The 26,045-nt window shown below is 45.7% G+C and overlaps 1 protein-coding gene and 1 non-coding gene across 2 annotated transcripts in view; both read left to right on the top strand.

Moving 5' to 3' along the window:
• ISM1 (isthmin 1) overlaps nucleotides 1-26,045 on the top strand; it is an 88,620-nt gene that overhangs the window by 13,769 nt on the left and 48,806 nt on the right. The window lies entirely within an intron of this gene.
• On the top strand, nucleotides 8,303-8,409 carry LOC145533647 (U6 spliceosomal RNA). The gene has a single exon (XR_014074227.1). It is a non-coding gene; the product is annotated as a U6 spliceosomal RNA (small nuclear RNA).

Below are 26,045 nucleotides of genomic sequence, written 5' to 3'. Positions count from 1 at the left end.
TTCTGTCCTCCAGGTCATTTATCTGTTCTTCTGCCTCAGTTTTTCTGCTATTGATTACTTCTAGGGTGTTATTCATCTGTTTATTTGTTCTTTAGTTCTTCTAGGTCTTTAGTAAACATTTCTTGCATCTTCCCATTCTTTGCCTCCATTCATTTCCCGAGATCCTGGATCATCTTCACTATCACTATTCTGAACTCTTTTTTTGGAAAGCTGCCTGTCTCCACTTCATTTAGTTGCTTTTCTGGGATTTTATCTTGTCCCTTCATCTGGGACATAACTTTATGCCTTTTCATCCTGATTAACTTTCTGTAATATGATTTTTGTTTTAGCTGCTGTGAGACTGTGCTTCTTCTTGCTTGTTCTGTCTGCCCTCTGATGGCTGAGGCTAGGAGGCTTGTATAAGCTTCTTGATGGGAGGGATTGGTGATAGGAAAAACTGGGTCTTGCTCTGGTGGGCAGGGCCTTGCTCAGTAAAGCTTTAATCCAATTATCTGCTGATGAGTGGGGTTATACTCCCTCCCTGGTAGTTGTTTGGCTTGAGGAGACCCAGCCCTGGGGTCTACAGGCTCTATGGTAGGATTAATGGTAAAGTCCAAGAGGGTTTACGCCAAGGGGGACCTTCCAGTACCCTCATCCCTGTGGTGAGCCCTTGCCAACCCACACCTTCACAGGAAGCCCTCCAACTCTAGTAGGTAGTGTTGGTTCAGTCTCCTATGGTGACGCTGCTCCTCTCCTCTGGGTCTTGGTGCATGCAAAATTTTGTTTGTGCCCTCCAAGACTGAAGTCTCTGGTTCCCCAGCCCTCTGGAAGGCCTGTAATCAAACCCTGCTGGCCCTCAAGGCCAGATTCCCTGGGGATTCCCAGTTCCTTTGTCGGATCCCCAGGCTGGGAAGCCTGACGTGGGGTTCAGAATGTTCACAACAGTGCAAGAACTTCTTTGATATTATTATTCTCTAATCTGTGGGCTGCCCACCTGATGGGTATAGGATTTGATTTTATTGTGATTGCACCCCTCCTATTGTCTTGCTGAGGCTTCTTCTTTGTCTTTGGAAGTGGACTATCTTTTTTTTTTAGTGGGTTCCAGCGTCCTCCTATTGATGGTTGTTCAACAGCTACTTGCAATTTTGGTGCTCTCGTAGGAGGAGATGAGTACATGTCCTTCTACTCTGCCATCTTGATCTGGAAGCCTGTACAAGTTCTTTTTACAGCCACTAGTGACCGAATATTTTTTTTCTCTAATGTATCCTTTAAATCTTTTTTGATACATCTTAATAGCATGTTTGCTCTTCTTTTCCCATTATTTCTTCCCTTTTCAAGAAACATCTCATGCAGGACTTGAAGGTTATTATTTAACAGTTCTTCTCCACATTTGATTATCTCAGTTTTTTAACTTGTCTTCACTGATCTAATTTTACAATGTTTTAATGGTTTATGTGATCCTCTTGTTTCTCTTTCATCTGAGGACATCTATGACCTTGGCTCAAGATTCTATGATTTACAATGAAAAGGGTGGTGATGAAGCCCCTTTCTTCAGTGACAGCTAAGGGTACTTCTCTGTCTGTACTCAATCCTCAAAAGACAGATTATTTAAGGGCTGGGACTGGGATGTCAGTTTAATTCCCAGGATTGAATGCAATGAGGTTGAAGAAACAGCAAGGGAGTGTGTTACTGAAAAAGAAAAACTCATTTTGCATTTTATTTAAACCTTGTCTGTACTCCTGTTCCATAAGAACGTCAAAAGAAGTCCTATACATAAAAGATATAAAGCTTAATTTCTTTCTGTGGTGTATTAGTGCAAATGTTGGGTAGAATGCAATGCTAAGAAAATAAACATGGTAGTGACCAGTGTTCCTCTTTGGACTAAGCACTCACTGCCCATCCTGGTCATTGACTTGATCATATAACATTATGGCTCTTTCCCTTCCCCACCTTCTTTCCCTTTCTCCTACCAGAGCTTCCTGGGGATATCTCCCAAGTACCACTTGCTCTTTGTCTCAGGGTTTGCTTCTGGAAGAAACTAAACTAAACAAAGCACTACTCAAACCTCAGCCATGGGCTCACTGGCCATTTCTTTAGGTGTAGGAAGATGTACAGTGTGGAGTTTCCATGAGGTACCTGCTGTTTTTTGCTGCTGTTAACAGGGCTGAAGTCTGTTCACCTCAGAAAGGGCTGTACAGTGGCAGCAACAGAATCAAACCATGCCATCGCCTCCCAGAGCAGCCGGGAAGAGAGGAATTCCAAAATCATAGGAATGGGAAAGGTCAGGCCTAGGCAGAGCCTGTGAATGGCTCGTGTATAGAGAGATGACTGTTGTTTTCCTCAGGAGAGCCTCATCCCGCGCTTGTTTGCTATTTTAGGTGGGAGGCTGAGCAACAGTGGGAAGCCCTCAAGGGTGTGTAAGAGCACCTTCTAATGCCTAAAAAAGGTGGTGGTCAGGGTTCCTGGATAAATGTAGCTTTGCATCAACTCTCCAGGCACAGACCAGCATGTGTTACTGGGAAGTTGTTTCTGTAAACTGAGTAGAAGTGAGAACACCGGGGTCACTACTCCTTCCTGTTGGACTGACCCAGGCACATCTTAGTAAACCAGGTCATCTCACACAGAGCACTGTCTCCGGCTGACACACCTCCGTCAGAGAGCAGCACTCCCAGCCCCCCTCCCCGGAGGGAACCGCGCTGCAGGGCCAAAGGAACAGGAGAATTTCAGCTTCGTGTCTGGGGCTCTGGGCTGTCAGGCTCACAGTCTGGAGCACCTCAATCCCAGATGTGCAGCAGAAGTGACCTAGGAAAAGGCAGGTCGACTGTGAATTCAAGAGGCTGCTTCCTGCTGTACACCTCATCTCTATTTTAAAAAATAACAAGGTGTGGCTAGAATCTATATGAAGCATGCCAGGGGGGGCTGGAAATGATGTCATAGGTCACCCAGGTGCTACCTTACTCCCACCAGCATCGAGAGAGAGCATTCATGCCGAAGCCAATGAAACAAAGCACATGCCTTGGCTCCCAGCCACCTCTTAGAGATTGTGATGAGGAGACAACAAGGAGGAAATGGCAGTTGTGTTATTATTTTTTTTAATACCATTTTATTAAGATGTAGTTGGCATACAATGAACTGTGCATATTCAAAGTGAACAGTCTGAGGAGTTGACACCTGTGAAACCATCACTACCATCAAGATGATGAATAAATAATGTACCATCTCCGAAAGCTTCTTTGTGTTCCTTGGGGATTCCTCCCCTCGTTCCTGAGGAACGTCCACCACTGATCTGCCTTCTGTCACTATGGATCAGTTTTTACATTTCCTAGAGTTTTGCATAAGCAGACTGGTACTGAATGTACAGCACAGGGAGCTCCTTTGCTCACCATAATGACTTTGGGATGCATCCATGTTGTTTGGTGCATAAGAGTTTGATCCTTTTATTGCCAGTTGGTATTCCATGGTATGCGTATACAATATGCTTTTCCATTCACCCAGTGAAGCACATTTAGGTTGTTTCCAACTCGGGCCTATTAAAGTAAGGATGCTACAAGTGTTTGGGTATAACTCCTTGCATTGTGAACATATGCTTTCATTTCTCTTGTGTGAATTCTTAGAGGCAGACTAGCTGGGTATATGTTTAGCTTACTTAAAATTGTGGCAATCTTTTTTTTAACTTTTTTGAGGGAATATAATTGCTTTACAATGTAGTGTTAGTTTATGCTGTGCAACAAAGTGAATAAGCTGTACATATACGAATATCCCCTGCTTCTTGGGCCTGCTTTCCATCCTTCCCCCACCCCAGCCCTCTATGTCAGCACAGAGCACCAAGGTCAGCTTCCTGTGCTTTATAGCAGGTTCCTACTAGCTACCTGTTTTACACATTGTAGTATATATATATATATATATATATATATATATATATATATATATATATATGAGCTTCCCAGGTGGCATTAGTGGTAAAGAACTTGCCCACCAATGCAGGAGACATATGAGATGAGGTTTCAATACCTGGGTTGAGAAGATCCCCTGGAGGAGAGCATGACAACCCACTCTAGTATTCTTGCCTGAAGAATCGCCATGGACAGAGGAACCTGGTGGGCTACAGTCCATAGCGTTACAAAGAGTCAGACACAACTGAAGTGACTTAGAACACACACAATCAGTGTAATATATGTGTCAATCCTAATATTCCAATTTGTCCCACGCTCCCCTAAAAATAATAAATAAACAAATAAAAATAAAATTGTGGCCATCTTTTAGAGGCACTCACATAACATGTTTAGGATCTATAAAACCCAGGACACTCTTAGAAAATGAGAGAATTTGGAAGTTTAGTTGCAGGATGGTATCTTCCTACAGCTAATACACAGGTGTATAATCCATAATATATTATGGAAAACTGAAGTAAGGGGAGAAGATACTGTTTTCTTGGAAAGAATTCTCCTACCTTTTCGGGATTCTCCAAATCAAAAGTTTCAGGGAGCTCAATCCTCCAGGTGATCGTGGTTGCTGGTGGTGGTGATGGTGGTGGTAGAAAGAAATAGTTGCTGGACAAGAACCAGTTGGGAAAGTCTCCTGGCAGGAGATTAGACTCCCTCTGTAAGCTGCTGTTTGATGTTCCCTTCATCTTCTTGTCCTGATGCCCTGCCTGACTGGAAGTTAAGAGAACCAGAAATAGATTTGTATCTCCTGCCTGGAGACTCAATTACATTGTGACTTGGAAATCTGGTATTGGTTATGAGCCCAAAACGAACTGGAAGCCAGGTTTATTGCTGGAAATCTTCAAATTTCAGGAAGGACAAAAATTCAAAAGGGGAGATCTCATTAAGTGTTTCTAATCCTTAGCCCTGGAAAAAGCCTGCAGGAATGTTAACATGAGCTGACCCTCTGGCCATGCTGGACATGGGAAGACTGATGACTCTTAGAAACCCACAAAGGATTCTTGCTAGAGGGCAAGGACTATTCTTTACTGACACATAAGGTGGCCTGTCTACTGCCCCAAGGTACGTGGAGCAGTCATGACTTGCAGGTACAGGTGAGAAGCTAGGGGTGATTTCTCCATACTTGCACCCACGGTGTGGTTCATGGAGCAGCAGCAATAGTGTCTCCTGGGAGCTCATTAGAAAATAAGAATCTCGGGCCCCACCCAGAATGACTGAACCAGGATCTACAATTTAATCAGGGCCCCAGGTGAATCACATGCTCGTTACAGATTAAAAAGCTCTGGTCAAGATGCATGCTTTTCTTGCAAGTTGCAAGTCCCCAGAAGCACTCAGGACATATCAGGTATTATTTAGCTATTGCCCAATTGAGCGTCACAGCAAACTACCCCAAACCTCAGTGGCCTGTAACAACAAGCATGTATTCTCACGCTTGTGGGTCTGTGGGTTGCTAGGGCTCAGTAGATCTAGGCAGGCTGGGCTACAGGCTAAGGTTTGGGTCTGGGTTTCTTCCTTGGATCTCCAGACTTCCATAACTAGCAGGCTACCTGCCCTGCACTCCTCTCATGATGATGAAAAATCACAGAAAGGCAGAGGCAATCCCGAAGGACAAGTATACTCCAGCCTTTGCTTAGATCACATCTGTTAGCATCCTGTCAGCCAAAACTCATCGCAAAGCCCAACAGAGTGGCCAAAGGCTTTGGATTTGTTTCAATTCTTCCTCTGCTTCTCACGTGTGTGCCTTCAGCAAAAGTCTCACACTTCTCTGTGCTTCTATGTCCTGTTAAATAAATGGGATAGTAAAAGTTGTATCCATGGGAGGTTATAACATTGAAAGGACCATCCTGGGTGCATAAGGACACTTCAACCCATGAATCTGGTACTACAGAGCAGCGTGACCTTGGACAAGCCACTTCAACTCTATGCATTTCATTTTTCCTTATCTAAAAGTAGACTAAAAAAAATAAATAAAAATAGACATCCTAATGGGATAATTATACTGATTTTTAAACTTTATCTTCAAACATGGTGATAATGATGCTGATAGTGATATAAAAGCTAACCTTGAGCATTTATTCTGTGCCAAAAGCAGAATAAATAACAACTTTGTATGTATTTGCACCTTTAATTCTCATAACAGCCTAATGAAAATTCTCTCCCATTTTGCAGCTGAGGAAACTAAGGCAGAGCAGTGTCATGAAACCAAGGTTTAATGTCTGATTATTCTGAGCACATTGTGGAGAGGGAAATATATCACAGAAGGGAGGCAGTCCAGGCTGGCTGCATGTGGTGATGCGTATTCTGCCTCATGTCAATCAGTGATGCTTCTAGAAAGGTTACTCCTGGTTGCTTGTTTCATGTGGGAGAAGGAAAGGAAAGAGCAGGGGAAGCTTGGGAGAAAAGGCTGGTAAAGAGCTGGTCTCCTGGTTAAAAAGACCTTCCCACCCTGGGCTTCTCAGATGGCTCAGTGGTAAAGAATCCACCTGCCAATGCAAGAGACACAGGTTCGATCCCTGGGTTAGGAAGATCCCTGGAGAAGGGAATGGCAACCCACTCCAGTATTCTTGCCTGGGAAATCCCATGAACAGAGGAGTCTGGTGGGCTACAGTCCATGGGGTTTCAAAGAGTCAGATACTACTTAGCGACTGAACAACAAGAGTAACTTCTCACCCCACCCACCATGCAGCCACGTCCACATTCCAAGAAATGGATGCTGGATGGATATGCTGAACATTTCCAGCAGGACCCAACCATTACCCAAGGCTGTGTTGTGGAGCCGCTCAACCTGGCTTTAGGCTGGAATCAGACCGAGGGGAAGAAAGAAAAGTGTTAGTTGCTGAGTCACGTCTGACTCTTTGCAAACCCGTGGACTGTAGGCCACCAGGCTCTTCTGTCCGTGGAATTCTCCAGGCAAGAACACTGGGATGGGTAGTCATTCACTTCTCCAGGGGATCTTCCCAACCCAGGGATGGAAGCTGGGTCTCCTGTGTTGCAGGCAGATTCTTTACCATCTGAGCCACCAGTGAGTGGAGCCTACGGGATCCTGCCTCTGAGAAGCTAGACCCAGAAAGGCCACGGGTTGCTCTGTCCATACTGGTTCCACCAAAAGTTATTTCTGAGTCAAGAGACATACACTTCTCTCTTTCCATCTTCCTTCTGCATGGTCTCTCTTGTGCAGTTTCACTGCTTAAAAACTGTGTGTTCCGTGGTAGGGATGGAACTGTGCCCACAAATCTGTTATTCATCACCCATGGGCTTTAACATTCGAAGCCGGCAACATCTTGGTAAAGAGTCCCTTACAAAGAGGCACCCTTTCCTACCTTCCTTTCTCAGACATAACGAGAGAAACAGGCACGCCTGGGGACAGGAGTTTTGCAAGCTCTCTGAGCTGTATATTCTGCTTTCCAATTAGAGTTTCTGGCGAGAAGAATCTTTTCCTTGTGACTAATCAGATTTTTCCCTTTCCTTGGTGTGTCACAAAGTACTTTTCCTCAAGGTCTTCTGAGGAGCGAGTGGTCAGGAATTTTTAAATGTTTCCCATAGTTGAGAGGAGTATTGTATTTCCTTTTCTGGTTGTGTCATTGCATTGCTAATATCTAGTCAGCTTGTGGGCCACCGTGGTTCTAGATCTTTCTCTGTCATCCTCCCATGTCTCTGACAGCCCTGTACCCCCAGTGAATTTTATCCTTTGTTTTGCTTTGCTTCTGACATAACTTGTCTCATACTTTGGATATGTTCTGTAGTGCCCTCTCTCTTCTCTCTTTGCTCCCCAAACTTTGGGTTGGGACCAGTCTCATGTCAATGATCTTAATAGCTTAATAACTTTGTAATTGTTACAGAATTGAGCACTGACTAGGTTGATGGCTTCAACAGAAAAACAAACAAAACTTAAAAAAAAGTATGACCACTAGAAGTGTGAAATCACTATATTATCTCACAGAATGGCAAAATGAAAACAAAAACAAAAGACCGTTGGCAAGAATGTGGAGCACCTATAGGGAATACAAACAGATGTGAACACTTTGGAAAATTGTTTTTCCAGAGTAGCTACTAAGACAGAATATATATGTACCCTCTGACCCAGCAATCCCATCCTGCGTATATTCCCCACAGAAATGTATTCATCTGTGGACTCAAAAACCTAAAAAAGAATGCTTGTAGCAGCACTAGTTAAAATAGCCCCAAACTGGAAATACCCAAAGTGCCTATCCACAGTCAGATGGATAATAAGGCAATAAGTGCACACATTGGGAAAAAGCAAACAACTACACACAACGTGTACAACTTCACAAATGTAGTGTCACGCGGAAGGAGCCAGTCACAAAAGCGTACATGCAAGGAAATTCTGTTACTGTTAAATGACCAAGAAAAGCTAATCTGTGCTCGCTTCGGCAGCACATATACTAAAATTGGAACGATACAGAGAAGATTAGCATGGCCCCTGCGCAAGGATGACATGCAAATTCGTGAAGCGTTCCATATTTTAAAAAAATACAAAAAAAAAAAAAAAAGAAAAGCTAATCTATGCTGTTGCAACAGAGAAAACACCAGCTACCCTTATTAAGGGGACACAAGGGGGCATCTGGCTGCTGGTAATATGGTTTCTCGATCTGAGTGTTGGCTACATAGTTGTGTTCAGTTTGAGAAATCTCACTGAGCTGTATAGTTATAGACATGCATTTCTCTATATGGATATCATCCTTCAGTTAAAAATACAGTAAAGAGGGAATTCCCTGGTAGGCAAGTGGTTAGGACTCCATGCTTTCACTGACAAAGGCCCAGGTTCGATCCCTGGCAGGGGAACTAAGATTCTATAAGCCATGATGTGTGGCTAAAAATAAAAAATTAATTAATTAAAAAAAATACAGTAAAGAAGGTGGCAGGCAGGGTAGATAGTATAGGAGAGATGGCCTTTTTTCCCTAGGAAAGGCAACCGACAGCCCAGAGTCAACTCCCTGTTCTCCTTGGTGTATCCTACCCTGCAGGCTGCTCTCCAAGTTTTAATGAGTGTGGACAAGTTTCAGCGTCAGGGGGGATCCTGCTCTGCCTCCGTGGCCCAGTGCTATTGTCATGACATCAAAGACCAACCGCTGGCTAAGATACAGTCCATGTGAAAAGAGTGACCAGCAAATTTACTGCTTGACTTCATCCCCTTTAGATGGAACTGGCCCCGTGGTCCCCTTTCAAAGCTCAATTGAGGACATATATCTTCTTTATAGGACACCATGTACAATAAAGCGAGGCAACAACTTAAAATATTTTTAAAAGAATATCTTTGAGAGCGCTGCAAGATAGGCATTCCATCACTGTGGTTACATGTGCCCAAACACTCCTCAGAGTCTAACCATTGGTCTGAGAGCCTTCTATTCAATATGGTGACTTTTTGTTTGACTAATCAGGTTATATTTTTATGCTCCAACCCTTTCCCTAGGCTCTGCAAGGTCTTCAGAAAGTCATTAATGAGAGGAGATCTGCCTCAAATGAGAGGGCCAAGTCACCCAAGTCAGGCAAAATGGCAAAGTTCATATCCCATTATTCACTAACTTGTTTAGAGTTATCCTTTAGGTAGTAAACATTTTTAAAGGACTGAGGCCAATCTAAGCTCCTGGATTGGCTCTGTGCAGTTCCCCAATATCCACATGGACAACATTTCTTTACATAGCCCTGGTGTGGAAATCTCAGGCAGTTGTTAGCATTTACAGACACTAGAGCTGGGCGAGGAAAGAACTTAGTTGTTTTGTATGATTCCCAGAAAATGAAGCACCTTATTCCCTTTCTAAGAGGGAAAATATTCCATAGCATACTCGTGAAATGACTTATAATGTAAAGGATGTCTTTGGCTTGACTTGGAGTCTTTCTCCAGGTGGTGGAGACTGAAGCATCTGCAATCAACATTACCAGCCTGAATGGAACCAGCCAAAATTATTCTTCCAATATGTGATCACTTATTACAGCAGGGAAATCAGTCCGCAGAGGATACAGCATTCTAAAGAGTGGCCAAGTCACCCCTGGCTCGGAGCTTCCCCTCCTGTTTAATCCATTACTCTTGAAAAGTGCAGCACTCCACACTTGGCTGGAAAAAGGCTAGCAACTGGACAGAACCTTTGCTTTCCAGTTTCCTCGGACAGCACGCTCAGGAAGACACACCAACCAGGTGGAATGGCTGTGATCTTCTTGCTGAGACTTTGATGGAGGCCAAACACTCAATTCCAAAGACACCTTGGAAAGGAGATCTTACCTGTAAATGGGAAAAAGCATCAACTAGAAGATACTGGAAATATTCGGAGAGGCTGGGGAATCCCAAGAAAGTGACTGTCGAATTGAACTGCAAGTGGGAGTGATGAGAGGCAGGCTCCCTGGAAGGCACGCGCTGGCCTTGCCCCCTGAAGAGCCATCCCACATGGGTGCCACGCCCACAGGTCTCAGTCTGTGTACCCTCTGCCCAGTGTGAGGCTCTGGAATAGCCCTAACATGCACATCCACATCCTTGGCCTCACATTTGCTCATAGATTGGGAAAGGGGGGAATAAGAGAAGGAAAGTGACCAAGGAACTCAATTACAGAGTGATGTGGCCCCGAGTAAGGGGGACACGTGTGCCGGGGGGCCAGGAAGAGCACAATTCATCTTCCTACTGTGAACAGAGAAAGAGGCTGTGAACATGGGAAAACAGAGACAGAACCGTAGCTTCAAAGAGCCACCTTCTAATGAAGGAGATGCATTTTTTCCTCTGGTACTGAATGGTTGCTCCAAGATGGCTCAAACCATTAACTCAATTTACTTTACTTGGAGGGCACCAGGCGGCATCCATTGCTCTTTCGGGTTGGGGTTCTGCATGCCGCTTAGGATGGGGAATGGAAGGAGGGCTGTGGAAACCTGCCAGTGCTGTGGTGCCTGCCTGGATGTCAGGAGCTGCCTGAAGCCTACACAGATTCCCTTTAGAAGAAAACCTCGGTATCTACAAAAGCCCAGGTGTTCCACCTGGAGTGACCTCGGAGGGTCACCGGCAGCTTTCCTCTTGAGATCCAAGGAAAGCCGGATGCTGGCGGGGAATTGCTACCGCAGTGCCCCTGGAAGGTTCTATCCTGGTCCAACAACACGAGGAGGATGCCTTTGTGTTGCCAGAATACCCAGGCACATGACAAGTGCCCGTGCATGCGAGGGTCACTGCACATGGCTGCATGCGTGCCCAGTGCCCAGCTCACTGGGCTGAACAGGCTCCTCCAGTTCAACACCATCCCCACAGCCACAGAGAGGCTCTCTGCTTAGAAGGCAGGTTGCAATGAAATCCTAGAGTTTCGCTGTTGGTGAGACACCTTGAAAACTGAATCCCAACGTCTCATTTTAGACACGAGGTATCAAAAACCCAGAGAAACGAAAGGACTTGCCAAGACCTTACTACTTATTCCAGGATGACTGACCCTCAAGCCAGTCCTGTTTCACGACACCCTACAAGCCCATTTCTGAGCACTCTAAGAGGTTTCATGGTTTTTCTTTGCCAAAGATAATTGGAGCTGATGTCCATTTCAAGTGCCTCGATCCTGTAATGTCACAGTTGTTTGATTGTCAAGGGGAGTCAAAAGGAAACTAAATGAACATGAATTGTGTTTCTTATTTCAGAGACATTCAGGTAGCAGTTGGGTAAATGAAATAACATACATAGAAGTGTAGGACATGACCCATGCACAGAATAAGGGCTCCACAATTCCATTCACTCATTCAGGACTCACATATTGAGCGCTCCTTGTATGCAGGGGTTGCACCAGATGCTGGAGATTAATAGAGAACAAGCTTATGTTCCAGGTGGAGGAGAGCAGGTCAGGCACGTAAAATGACAAGTACTGAAGCCTTAAGGTGGGAAAGACTTCGGCTTGACTGAGGGACGGAAAAGAGACTGAAGGACAGTGTATAAGGGAGAAGTGGTTTCTGAACTTGTAGAAGAAGGCAGGGCCCTGTGGGTCATGATGAAGAATCTGGCTGTTCTTTTGAGATTAGCAAGAAAGGAAGCATGAAAGAGATTTTGAGTGATGGCTCTGTCGGCTTTGTAGAGAATGGGAAGGAAGGGTACAGACATGTCAGAAGGTTTCATCATAAAATAATCCCGGCAAGAGAGGAGGGGACAGGGGCCAGGATGGAGCAGAGTGGACGGCTAATGCATGCAAGACACAGTTCTGACATAAAGCTGACAGGATTTGCTGACGGACTGGACTTCAGAATCCCAGATAACTTCTGGTTTTATTCGGGGGAGGGGGGTGGGCAGTGTATGATGTCCACATCAATGGACCTGTATCGGACATGCGACATTTGAGATGTCTGTAGATGTCTACAGGAAGATGATGAACAGGGAAAGGGGTCAGACTGACCAGGAACCGAGTCTGGAACGTCATGACCAAAGTGGTAGAAGAAGGAAAACCAAGGGTTGTGTCACAGAAATCGAGGGAGGAAAGTGACTTCAAGCAGGAGACCTCCTGTTGAACGCTTCAGTCAGAGCAAAGAGGGGGACATGGAGGTACCCATGGGCAGCATGACCATGGCTGGTGGCTCGATGAAGCTGTTTCAGAGGCACTACGGGAACAGAGAGAGCCTCTCCTGGATGATGGCACCACCAACCCGATGGACATGAGTGTGAGCAAGCTCCAGGGTATGGTGAAGGACAGGGGAGCCTGGTGTGCTGCAGTCCACGGGGTTGCAAAGAGTCGGACACGACTGAGCCACTGAACAACAACTCCCAGATAAATGAGCATGTGGGAAGTGAGGAAGTAGAAACAGAATCTAAAAGTAAGACTTAGAGAAGTTTTGCTATGAAGGGGAAGCATGCCAATATGGGATTGAGGGAGGAGTCTTTGGTTCATTTGTTTCAAGATTGGAGATACCAGGGCATCTTTGATGCTGATGAAACTGAGCCAATAGAAAGGGAGAAGTTAATGATGCCAGACTGAGAGGCAAGGACCGGGGACTAAATTCCTTGAGAAGGCAAGAGTGTGAGCGTGGGAACTGGCCTCTGATCGAAGCAGGGATGGTCATTCCCCGAGACAGCTGGGACGAGGGAGAAGGTGAGCTACATGTTCAGATCTAGTGGTGGGAGCTTGAGCGTGACCGTCTAAGGGATGACTTCCGTTCCCTCAATGAATGTGCAATGAGGACAGTGAGGAAGAGTGGGAAGTTTGGAGAAAGAAGATACCAAACAGTCCATCTTGAACACTGGAGAAGGCAAGCTTCTGAGGAAAGGGCAGTGGACATTGGAACAGTCCTAAGAGCTCATTAGGGCTCTGAGAACATGAATCCAAAGTGCAGCGATGTTTTCACATTGGGATGTTTTATTTTTCCCATCACCCATCTGCTTGGCTACTAACCTAGAGAACTCGAATCCTTGGGTTCAACCAGAACTGAACTTTTGCCGGTGAATAGATCAGAGGGAGAGAAGGGGGCAAGGAGAGTTGTGGGACGGGGCGGGGGGGAGGAGGGGTTGGCGCGGCGGGGGTTGCAGAGGAATAGTTACAATAATAGAACACGTGTTGAATAAACAGAAGTAAGAGAAAGCCGAAGGATGGGGAGAAACTGGTAGTGGAGTGAGGATCGCATTGAATTTGAAAAGTAGGGAGAAGAGCTGATGGAGGCTCTGATGTCTTCTTAACAGTCTCAGCTCAGAAGGGACACACATCACTTCTGCTCACATCAGTCATACTTGTGTCAAGGTGGCTGGAAAATGCATTCTCGTTAGGGCCGGGGCTGGGGGCTGCCTCCAGTGGGGAGCAGCGGCCCCTGGTTTTGGTGGGCAGCTGGGCCTCTCTGCCTCATTGCTCATGGTGGCTTCTGCTCGCAGGACTCTGTACTGCACCTCCGGGTACCACACCTAGGCCTGTGCGTTCATTGGTTTGTCTTCTTCCTGCCTCACCTCTCGGTTTCCTTGTCATGTGACCAATAACTGACCGTTACTTGCCATGCAGCCCACCACTTCTCAGAATACCAGGCCTGAGTCTAAAAAAAGAGAAGGCCAGTCCTTCCCCAGCGCCAAAACCCAGGGAAGAAATTAAGCATGTCCAGAATTTGAAAGTCACGTTTATCACCCTTCAGGATCTATTTGCACTATGAATATTTATCCAGATACTAGTCAGCAAACCACAGTTTGGGTAGAACTTGTTATAACCCATCTAATAGGGAAGAAGGACTTAGAAATTCACAATATTTGTGCATTAAGAGTAGCAGGTGCACTTTCCCTGAATTATTCCAGTGTTTGGAGGAAAGATGGACTTATTTTCTCAACTAGCTGGATAATATGTTTGCTTTAGTGGAATGACAGAAGCCCCAGTGCTCACAGTGTTTGAAAAGGGAAAGTTTCTCTATTACCACAGCTGCAACAGAGGTGGCACTAATCTAGCCACAAATGAAAGAGAGACCCCGTTTGCCAGGTTTAAATGGTAACACTTCAGAACAAACACAATGCATTGCGTTGCAGGAGACACAGGAGACATGGATTCGATTCCTGGGTTGGGAAGATCCCCTAGAGGAGGGCATGGCAACCCACTCCAGTATTCTTGCCTGGAGAATCCCATGGACAGAGGAGCCTGGTGGGCTACAGTGCATGGGGTCGCAAAGAGAAGGATATGAGTGAAGTGACTGAGCATAGCACAGGCACATGAACAACCACAAACAGGATTCTTTTCTCTTTTCCTTCACTCAGACAGGCGAGGTAAACTCAAGCCAGAGAAAATTGGCCTCAATCCCGGACTAAATGCAAAGATCTGCTCGCACTTTCAAAGGCTGAAACACCTACAAGAGCAGGAGGCGATTCAGAGCAGCTCACCTCTGATTGGCTTGCAGGTGACAGTCCCTCAGCACTGAGATGACCACAAATCTTGCCTAGGTGTCAAGTTCAAATACAGAGGCTGTTTCCACTGCCAAGGAAGATCCATATGCGAAGACTAGCCTTGGCTGCTAAAAAGAGTGTGGTTACTTATTTGTACGTAACATGTCTTCAGATTCTACAAAGTCTGTGGCAAGCTAGTTCTGTAATTTCTTTTTCTCACAGCAAGAAGGCAGATGAAAAGAATTTAACTACAAATAATTATGTTTCATACAAAATTAATTAAAGGGTTTCGTATTGAGGTTTATTTCTCAGTTCATAAGCATGATATTAACTTTTCTAAATATATCCATAATTCAAACATAAATGAAAAGGGACTTCCCTAGTGGTCCAGTGGTGATGACTTCACCTTCCAAAGGATGAGGTATAGCAGGTTCGATCCCTGCTTGAGGAGCTTAGATCCCACATGTCTTGCGTCCCAAAAATCAAAACATAAAACAGAAGCAATATTGTAACAAATTCAATAAAGATTTTTTAAAAAATGGTCCACATCAAAAAGTCTTTTTAAAAAACAACAACAAAAAAACATAAATGAAGACATAATGAATTTCTTAACAATCCCTTGGCCAAGTTTTTAGCTATCATTCAAGTATTTTGGCGCCACTCATGTGTTTCTTTCCTGGTAACTCAGATGGTAAAGAGTCTGCCTGCAGTGCAGGAGACTTGGGTTCGATCCCTGGGTCAGGGAGATCCCCTGGAAAAGGGAATGGCAACCCACTCCAGTATTCTTGCCTGGAGAATTCGATGGACAGAGGAGCCTGGCGGGCTACTGTCCGTGGGGTCACAAAGAGTCAGGCATGACTGAGTGACTAACCCCCATGGGCTTCTGGGATGATTCATCATATGTTAAAAGATATGTTCCCATTTTAAGACCCCTAAAAGCAAACACCAATGCAAAATCAAAAGATGGTAAAAGGTGGACAAAGGAAAGGTGTGTTTCACCTCCGTGTCAGTTTCAGAAGCATCTGCCTGGCCTGGTGTGTATGGCATTAATTTCCTGCTGTTTTTCTATTGGAATGCCCCCCGAGTCGCTTGAAGTTGAAAATCAAGTCATGTTTCTTTAATCAGCCTTAGGAAACAGTGAAAGAAAGGAGTGGTGGAGAGATTTCTTTTTATGAAAAGTTTCTAAAATCAACAAAGCCTAGAAGAATGAGTATGTACAACTTTGGGCCATGAGTCTGGGGTTTTAACTTCAGAGAGCATCTGTTACTCACATCCCCAGGTCAGTTAAGTATCTTCCTCCCTGTACTATTTGTCTTCTGTTCCAATATTTAGCAGCTTAATATAATCTCAGAATTTCTGTGCATCAGGAAATTGAACACTCCTGGTCCAGAGTCTCTCCTAGCCTGCTCCAGTGTATCAGGCAGGGCTGTAGCCATCTCCAGGCATGGCTGGTGGAAGACTGGCTTCCAGCTGGCTCATTGGCAGGATTCTTGTTTCTCCAGGGCTGTTAACCAGAGGATGCCCTCAGCTCCTTGCCATGTGGGCTTCTCCATGGGGCAGCCCAAATATGGCAGCTGGCTTCATCACAGCCAGAGAGTGCTAGCAAGGTGAAACTCGTGGATTTCTGCTACCTGATCACAGTGACTTCTGATCACTTTTGCCTTATTCTGTTTGTTAGAAGCAAGTCACTTGCTCCATCCAATACTCAAACGGAGTGAACTGCACAAGTTGTGAATTCCAGGGGATGGGTTCATATTCCCCCCTCATATGGACATTGCTTCCTGCCCATTTTTGTTGTTCCAATGGTGACAGTTCCCTTTTGCTCTCTGGTTTGGTGACCTCGGTCTTTCCTTTCCTAATCTCCTTTTCAAGTCTAGCGTCTCTATTCTCATGCTCATCAAAATATAGTAAGTACTCAGCTTCATCTTAAAAATTGTTGCCCTCCTTGCTTAAGAAGTCCAATGGTTCCCCCCATTTCTTGCCTCAAAACAGGTACTGAGGAGCTGTGTATCTGGAATTAATTAGCTTTTCTTGCCCTTTGCTTTTTAGGCTGAATTTGCAGCCAGATCAGGCTCTTACTAGTTCTTGTGCCCTCTTGTGCTCTTTCGCCTCTCTGCTCTGGCTAACACTGCCTCCTCCCTCTTTCCAGCTGCAAAAATTCTGGACAAACCACAAAAACTTTCCTGTGAGCTGTTGAGGTAGAAATGGGCTCATTTCTGAACCCATTGCACACCCATTAAATGAAGATTACATATGTACAGTTATCTATCTAGCTATCTAATCTGTATTTGTACAATGCAACCATTTATATAGATATATGTATCCACATAATGATTATATAATTGTATATAATATGGGCGTCCCAGGTGGTGCTAATGGTAAAAAACCCACCTGCCAGTGCCGGAGACATAAGAGATGCGAGTTAGATTCCTGGGTCAAGAATATCCCCTGGAGAAGGGTATGGCAGCCCACTCCAATATCCCTGCCTGGAGAATCCCATGGACAGAGGAGCATGGCAGGCTATAGTCCATGGGGCCGCAAAGAGTCAGACACAACTGAAAGGACTCAGCACACACATGTATATAATACAATATAATATAGCATAATATAATATTCACCTCCCTCCCCCACCCTGCCTTCCAAGTCAGAGTAAGAGTCTTGAGAACAGGGTGGTAGCTTACTTCTCTTTCCTTTCTCACAGCAGATACTGTAGCCCTTGGCGTGTAGTACTTGTTCAATACAATCTGTAATGTCATAGAGTGATGTGCTTTCCAAAATGCCTTCCCCACATTTGGGGAGTGGATATTGTTATTTTCATTTTATAGACAAAGAAACAGAGACCCAGAAGGTTTACTTACATGCTAACAGCAGACAGCAGCAGAGCCCTGACTAAATTCCTGAGTTCTCACAGTGGCCTGGCCTACAAGCAGGAAGTGACCAGTTTGGACTTCTCCATTCATATTTTTTTCTTCTAAATGTAAAACCACCTAATTTGACTTGATTTTTTAATGGTACAATTCACAGTCATTCACTAACCCCTGCACTATAATAAATGTCCTACTCTTTGAATTTTTTTCTTAACCACAACAAAGGATAGGATCTAAAAGAGATTTTTTAAAATAAAGACCCATCGGGGCAGGAGGAGGGCCTGGATCTGACTTTATGTGAAATAACCATTTCAACTTACCCAAAAAGAGCAGTGTCAGGAAACATCATGTAGTTAAATGTCACTTTGTATGTCTCTTGCTGTCCTCTGATTCATTTCTGACCATGAGATGAAGGAAGCCATCATGCAGCTTGTAGCCTGCACAGGTCAGGGAGGTTCTAGTGACCCAGGATCCCTTTGCCAGATGCTTTGGCAGCAATCACAGGCATTTTTGTCAGGAAACTGGCTTGTATGTGTGTGTGTGTGTGTGTGTTGGGGTGTGTGTGTGTGTGTGTTGATGTGTGTGTCTGTGTTGATGTGTGTGTGTTGATGTGTGTGTGTGCACAGGCATGCAGGACGAAGAGTAATTTACAAGAGGGACTGAGGCATGAAAGATAATTATTCCTTAAACCCCACTGTTCAGGCCTCTGTGGGCAATATTCTGAATCCAAAATGACTTTCAGCCAAGTCATCTTTGCACCTGGGAACTGTGAAAAGGATTGAAAGCTTCTAAAGGAGATGAAACTTGACCACCACAGGATGTGACTTACAGCCCCAGAGGCTCAGATATATTGACATAAGGTAGTGAAGTAAGAAAGAATTACAGTTTTCAAAAAGCAGTTGGCTCTTGGCTTCTCTTTTATCGCGGTGTGATGTGTGTGTCCTAGAATAAAACCCTCTAACCACAGTGCAAAATTGACATTCACGCAGCAGGCATGGTTTGAATCCCTTTCTTTTGTGGGTCTGACACTAAGGAAAGTCGGAATTTCCTCTACGACTGTTTCATCATGTGTCAATATTGCGGTTTCTAAACACTGTATGGATCTGATTTTCCCAGATGCAGGTGGGCAGCATGTTGCCTACGGCAGTGACAGAAAGTGCTGGAGGAATTATCTAGAGTCACTGGGTAGTGACCTGGAGACTGAGGCACAGTGGCTGCCCAGTTCATGTTTGAATCATTTTTTTGTGCGTGAATCATCAGAAAGCTTTATTCTCTAGCATTTCTTCACTCCGTTCTCCTTCAAGAGTATTTCTTATTGCTACACTTGAATTAGGGGCCTGATGTCCAGTGAGTGCATGTGTGCTAAGTCCCTTCAGATGTGTCTGACTCTGTGTGACCCAATCGACTGTAGTCCACGAGGCTCCTCTGTCCATGGGATTCTCCAGGCAAGAATACTGAAGTGGGTTGCCATGCCCTCCTCCAGGGGATCTTCCAGACCCAGGGATCAAACCTGCATCTCTTATGTCTCCTGCATTGGCAGGCAGGCTGTTTACCTCCAGCACCACCTGGGAATCCCCTGATGTCCAGTAGCTGGTGATTATCCAAAGAGCAGAGCATGAGCTGTGTGTGTAGCTGTGAACTGACTCATGTGGCCATGACCAACTAAAAAATTTGATATAATTTTGACAAATGGGTCGATCATTTATCTTAATAGATGTCCACACATCACTGGAAGCTGTTTTTTTTCTGTTACCTTTTGCCTGACACACTGTTTCCTGGTCTCTCTCAGGAGCATCTCAAGTCGATCAAAAGTATGCTCGATCACTTCCCAGCAGGTGACTTCAAAATACATGAGACTGGGACTTCCCTGGCAGTCCAGTGGTTGAGACTTCGCCTTCCAGTGCAGGAGGTTTGGGTTCAATCCTTGGTTGGGGAACTAAGATTCCACATGCCTTGAAGCCAAAATAAAATATAAAACAGAAACAATATTGTAATAAATTCAATAAAGACTTGAAAAATGGTCCACGTTAAAAAAAAATACATGATACCATGACCTTCACCCCTTGAGCTGGTTCCTGTAGCACTATAATTTCTGCCACTGTACCCCTGGTCCCTGAGTGATCTTGTTTTCTCTCTCAGCCGACTTCTTCCCCCCTCCTTCACCTGATCCCAGTGTTAGAGGAACAACTTCTGATATCCTAAAGGGATGTCACATGATGACTTTTGATGCCATCTCTTTGATCCCACAAGATGTTTCCCTGTTCTGCATTACCAGCTGTTTGGGAGGAAAAGAAAAAAACTGTGGAATAAATATATTTTCATCTACAAAGCATAGCACTGGCTTTGAATTTTAATGTTAAGATGCAAATAAAAAGCAGGTTAAAAGTATATGATGTCAGGAAGAGAGTTGATAAACCTGAAAACGGTAGAAAACCTTGTTATCTCTTAATCTGCTTGTATAGGAGAAAAAGCTATTTTATTTTGGGTGAGATTGACTTAACGCTGTGGGCCAAACTCTGGCCTCAAGTCCGTGTGGTCAGCCCATGAGCCCTGGAAAGAATCTGGCTTTGCTTTTATCCAAATATTAGTCATTGCTGAGTAGATTTTTTAGGATGATTTTTTTTAATGTTAATAGAATAAGACACAAAGACTTGGAAGAAAAGTCAGCTCATACGTGGAACCGGGTCCCTAAGACTATTCCACTCTCCCAATAACTGAGAGGGAGCAGAACAGGCCTGAGTGGAGACCAGCGGTGAATCAGCCCATTTCACAGATGGACCAGAACTTGGACATGGATGCAGCCAGTGTGGGCCTATTCCCTAGTGAGTCCCCATCCCTGCTGCTGCCCCCTAAACTGCTGCCACAAGGCTAGATGTGAAGCGAGAGAGCAGGCCAGCTTGAACCCCTCCATGCCAAGTGGAAGGATGCGGAGGGATCACACTGAGGCCATTTTTCTCCAGCAAAGCAGTGATGTGTTCCAGGCAAAAACCCAATCTGGGATGTTTTGGCCCAAAGGAAACATTTACAACCAAATTATACACCTTGGAAAATAAATGAGCTTTCATTTTGGAAGGAAATCCTGCCAGGCTCTTTATTATTTGCACCACAGTCATAAAGTTGGTTTTAATCTCTATAGTGGAATGCTGCTGAGTTGGCCAACTGGCAGGCCCTGGTGGTTTGAGTGGGCACCACTTCATCCTCAAGAAGGTGTGATGGGAAGCAGGGACACAGCCTCCTCCTCCTGGAACTTTTCTCAGGATCCATCATTTGCTTTGTTTTGTGTATGTTCATTGCAACTTCAAAGCAGACTCTGCTTTTCTTTCTCTTTTCCCTTATTCTCATTTTCAAAAATTCTTGGAGCCTTCCAGAGGGGAAAAAAAAGGACTTAATGTAATGTTTCCTTTCTAAATTGATGAAAATCCAGGAGTAGGTCCAAGAAAGTCTATAATGGATTTCCATTGATTGCTTGGAGGGGAACTGAGTATCAAAGCTCAGAGAGAACAAAAGGGAAGGGCCTTAAGAGGCAAGTTCTCTTTTTCAACCTCAACAAAGACGTTAGGTGATTTAAACCTGCTGGGAGTCTGCTCCCAGGACTCATGCCATGAAATGACCTTATCAATATGGCAACCAGAGGGCTTAGGGCTTCTGGGAGGGCCTGGCTTTCGAATATATTATACTATTATCATATCAGGTGTGGGGTCATGTGTCCCAATTTCGAGTTTGGATTAAGGAAGTTTCCCTACTAGAATGTGAGGATGTGGCTAGTCCTTTTAGTTAGGAAACTCCCTGGAAGGGCTCAGAGGAGATTGAGCTTACAGAGAACTCTGCCCTTGCATTGAAAATCTTAGGATGCAGTCCTTCTGGGCTCATGGAGCAGGAACCGCTGAGGTGAGCCATGGGCCAGGCCTCCACACTCACTGAGCAGGCCAATCCTGGCAAGTCAGCTAAAAATCCTATGTGGTTCCCAAACTTTGCTATGCATCGGAACCCCTAGGGGTCTTTTAAAGGTACTAGTACCTCGATCCTACCCAGACACCCTGATTTAAATGGCATGCAGTATGACCTGGACATCAGGAAGTAAGCCAAGTTTGGGAACCCCTGCTGGAGACTATAAACCCCATGAGGGCAAGGACGGTCCCTGTCTCCCCTCTGTTGTATTCCCAGCACTTGGCACGGAGTAATTGGCTCTCAGGAATTATATGAGTAAATGAATAAGGATACTGACACTCATCTGCCCACACACCATTAAAATGAATTCCAGCTAATGAGGTGATTTCAGCACCTAAATATTTGGGGTGACCGAGGGTGGAGGGTGGCTGAAGTTCAAGGAATACCTTGCCCCCATCCATTTCACCCTCTGCTTCTCCCTACTTACAGCATCCTGAGAATGATTGTATAACCTCTTCATGGACCACTTTTCATTTTTGCGACCTCACAACGGTAGAATCATTGATGGCTTTGTGTCTTTCATAGGTCAGGAATTTATACCTGAGCTCCCTTGCTCCCCGAATTTCCCTGTCCCTCCCCTGTAATTCTTTAACCATCCAGACATAGATCCACACAGGCCTTTGGCACCCACGACGTGGGGGCACCCTGCACCCCGCAGTTGGCCGCTCGGCACTTGTTCTCTTGTTCTGAAGCTCAGGGTTTCCACGTCCGCCTCCTGCAGATGCCGAATGCTGGCAGCGGATGAATCAGCTTTATTGTAACAGTGTTTATGGAGACTGTCAGTTCTTAACCTTAAAACTGAACCATGCTGTTTGTATTTTTCCAAGCGGTGGAGAGTGTGAAGGACTAATGAGAGCGGAGCGTGAAGAGATCAAACGTGCGCCGGGGAATCTTTGTTCAAGACCTGGAATGGGCGAAATTCCACTCGGGGCGGGGGCGAGGATCCCGGCCGGGATCTTCTACTCCACGAGCTTGAGGCCTGAGATCATGGTCTGGCAGAGAGCAAGCGAGGTGCGAGGGAGGGAGGGAGGAAACCCGGACCAGGCACAAGATGCTTCCTCTCTCTTTGGAAAAGCTAGAAACTATTTTCTTTGGTCAGAGGGGGAGCAGATCCACTTGCAACAAACTGTCTCCTGACCCTTTAGAGCCTGCCTTCAAACTCAGGGTTTTGAAAGAAGCCATTCATAAGTCCGTGTAATGGGCTTGGAGAAAGTTGGAGAACTTTCTGCCGACTGTGTGCCTTTTCTGTAGGCTCTGGGCAGGGTGTTTGGAGCTCTCGGTGACTGAATCCCCAGGGATTTGGTTAAAAAACGGGTTTAGCTGTATCTGAAAACCAGTCCTTCTATGTGCAGAGGTGTGGAGTGGGTGGGAGAGAGCCGTCCTTAAAGCAGACACGTGGTGTTGTCACCGAGGAGGAACAGATTTGTTAGCTGAGTCGAGCTCTGGTTGCTACCTGAGCCTTGCCAGTCGGGGCCTGTGAGGCTTGTTGGAAGAGGTTTTTGTGGGGTGGATTCCTGGCAGCAGTGGGTGCTGCCTACGGAGACTTCAGACCCCCAAGATGAAGGCATCCATCAGGCTTCTGTTTTCTGGAAGGTCTCCCTGAAGAATCAGAAGCAGGTGTGCAAGTTGATGAATGAACGCTCGGTCTTCAAGAAGGAACATTTGGCTTAGATGGTGACTGCTGTGTATGTGTTGGGGACGATTAGATTTTGCTTCTTCAGCTTCACCCATGAGTCATTGCTTAAATCTCCTGGAAAACTGCAGGTTAGGAGTTGCACAGTCTCTAACTGATCCTTGCAGATGGATTTTCAGTGGTGGGGTTTGGGGGCACCATGGAGCACTCAGGTGAAAGAGACTGTGTTTGCAAACCCAGCATCTCTCTTCCACGTGTTTCATAAGCTGATGGACAATTTCTCTCTATTACGCCTGCTTGGGGGCCGCCTTCTGGGCCTTGTTTAATCCTCTGCAGGCCCTGGAGCTGGAAAAGTTTACCCAGTCATCCATCAGGACACAAGCCTGTGCCTCCCCATGGGCCTGTTCAAAGACCAGCCCACACAGCGTGGGGGAGAAATCAGGTGGAAATGCTCCGCAGCCCCGCTTGGGGCCTGGCTGCCCAAGCGATCGGGATGAGGCAGAGGCCCAGGGAGGCTGGGGCATGCGGGCAGAGAGTCTAGCCACGCAAGGTGCTCTCCGTCTTCGGGTCTCATCTCCTCAGCCCCTGTGTCCAGGGTTAATGTCGCTTGACTCAGGAACCCAGAAGGCGAGGGTTCTGCCCTTCCCCTCACGCTGTTCTCATTGTAGGGGGATCCCTGGCCGCTCAGAGGATCTCCCCAGGCCGGACTGGAGCTGGGGGCTCCTTTACTATTTCCTTGATCACGTTTCCCTTAAGAAAAGTATGCCAACCCTTTGAGAGTCTTTCATGTTCTGGAACTCATTCCCTCTGCTAAAGTGACCCCCAGGAGAACAGCTCCTGACCACAGCTCAGCCATCCACTCCTTATCTCATTGTGTTTGTGCCGAGTTTCTCAGATGTTGGCCTGTATCAGAAACATGGGGAGGGCTTGTTAAAACACAGGCTACTGGGCCCCACCCCAGAGACTCAGATTCTGCAGGGTGATGGCGGGGCCTGAGAATCAGCATTTTTAACAAGCTCCCAGATGGTGCTAGTCTGAGGACCAGACTTTGAGAACCACTAGGTTAAAGTGATAACCACATTATTACCAGCTTTTCTCTGAGCTTGGTTGGGAAAGAATGAGCTATTTAGGATATTTTAAAATTAAAGTAAAAATTAAAACAAATTACTGTTGAAGCACACATATCCATATGCATGCATGCTCAGTCACTCAGTCGTGTCCAACTCTTTGCTACCCATCGGCTGTAGGCTGCCAGGCTCCTCTCTCCATGGGATTTCCCAGGAAACAATACTGGAGTGGGTTGCCACTTAATCCTCTAGGGGACCTTCCCGACCCAAGGATCGAACCCAAGTCTCCTGCATTTTTTGCATTGCACATGGATTCCTTACCCCTGAGCCACCAGGGAAGCACACATATCCATATGTGTATATATATTAAAGAAATATGTTTTTACATTTATATACACACATGTATTTATCCATATATTTATATACACAAATATATATGCACCTATGTACATATAAGTCTGTGCATTTATGAATCAGTATGTGTATGGATGTACATTGATATAAAGTCTTAGAACTATTTGACATTGAAGAGAAGCAAATTCAGAACGTGTTCAGGGTCAGAAGTGAATTCCAAAGAGCAGCATCCCTGGGTCCCTGTGCTTCCTCCTTCCCGGTCTCCTTTCAGCCCCACCCCCACCCCCCTGCTTCCCAACCCTGCAGTCCCCGGAGGCTCCCCCAGGGTGGCTCCTCACCGCACTGACTGGGTGTGGAACAGTGAATCGGTCCTACCCAGGCAGCTGTCACGGTTGGCACCCCCAGCGCAGTTTTGCACATTCTCTCTCTGGGCAAAGGGAGGCACCAGGCATGGCTCATGACATGACTTGGGGACTGGTGACTGTACCAAGACATGTGGTCATCACACCAGTGGAGACCAAGCTGAGAACCAAGTCACCCCCACACCCCAGGGCCCAGATGTGGTCTCAGACATGCAGGGTGAGGAAAATGTACCTAGCCTATCAGACTCTAAAATCCTGTTTGTCCACGTAGTCATGCATGCATCCATCCATCCATTCAGATGGCAGCAGTGAGGTCCTACTGTGTGCCAGCCTCTGGGCTAAGCGCCAAGACACAGAAGCGACACAACAGATGCAAGCCCTGTTTCAAGGAACTGACGCTCTCATGGGGGCTGACAACAAGAATACAGAGGACACTTTTGTTTGTATATAGAATAGTCTTGTCTTGTGGCAGATAGTATTAAGGACATAAGCGGAGTGATGGAAGGGAACTCTCTTGGGGTAGGGATGGTACTTGATGATTGCATAAGTCCTCCGTGATAGAGGTGATATTTAAGCTGAGATTTGAAAGGCAGAGTGACAAGGCTAGAGTCCTAGCCTGGACTAGGATGATGGCAGAGGAATTTTAGAAATAGCCAAAATACTCAGCGGCTAAAGAATCCACCCGCTATGCAAGAGACACAGGAGATGCGAGTTCAATCCCTGAGTTGGGAAGATCCCCTAGAGGAGGAAATGGCAACCCAGTCCAGTATTCTTGCCTGAAAAATCCCATGGATAGAGAAGCCTGGTGGGCTACAGTCCATGGGGTTGCAAAGAGTCAGATGAAACTGAAGAGTGACTGAGCACCCAAAGATAAGATAGGTCTATGAAATAAAGCCTGATTTGGGGGGGCTTCCCTGATAGCTCAGTTGGTAAGGAATCCGCCTGTAATGCAGGAGACCCTGGTTGAATTCCTGAGCCAGGAAGATCCACTGGAAAAGGGATAGGCTACCCACTCCAGTATTCTTGCGCTTCCCTTTTGGCTCAGTTGGTAAAGAATCTGCCTACAATGCGGGAGACCTGGGTTCCA

This window comes from Giraffa tippelskirchi, chromosome 13 (genome assembly GCF_054371585.1).
Source record: "Giraffa tippelskirchi isolate mGirTip1 chromosome 13, T2T-mGirTip1v1.2.pri, whole genome shotgun sequence".
In the NCBI taxonomy this organism is placed as follows: Eukaryota; Metazoa; Chordata; class Mammalia; order Artiodactyla; family Giraffidae; genus Giraffa; species Giraffa tippelskirchi.
Note: the sequence above shows the minus strand (reverse complement) of the source record. Positions and strands in the feature narration are given on the sequence as shown.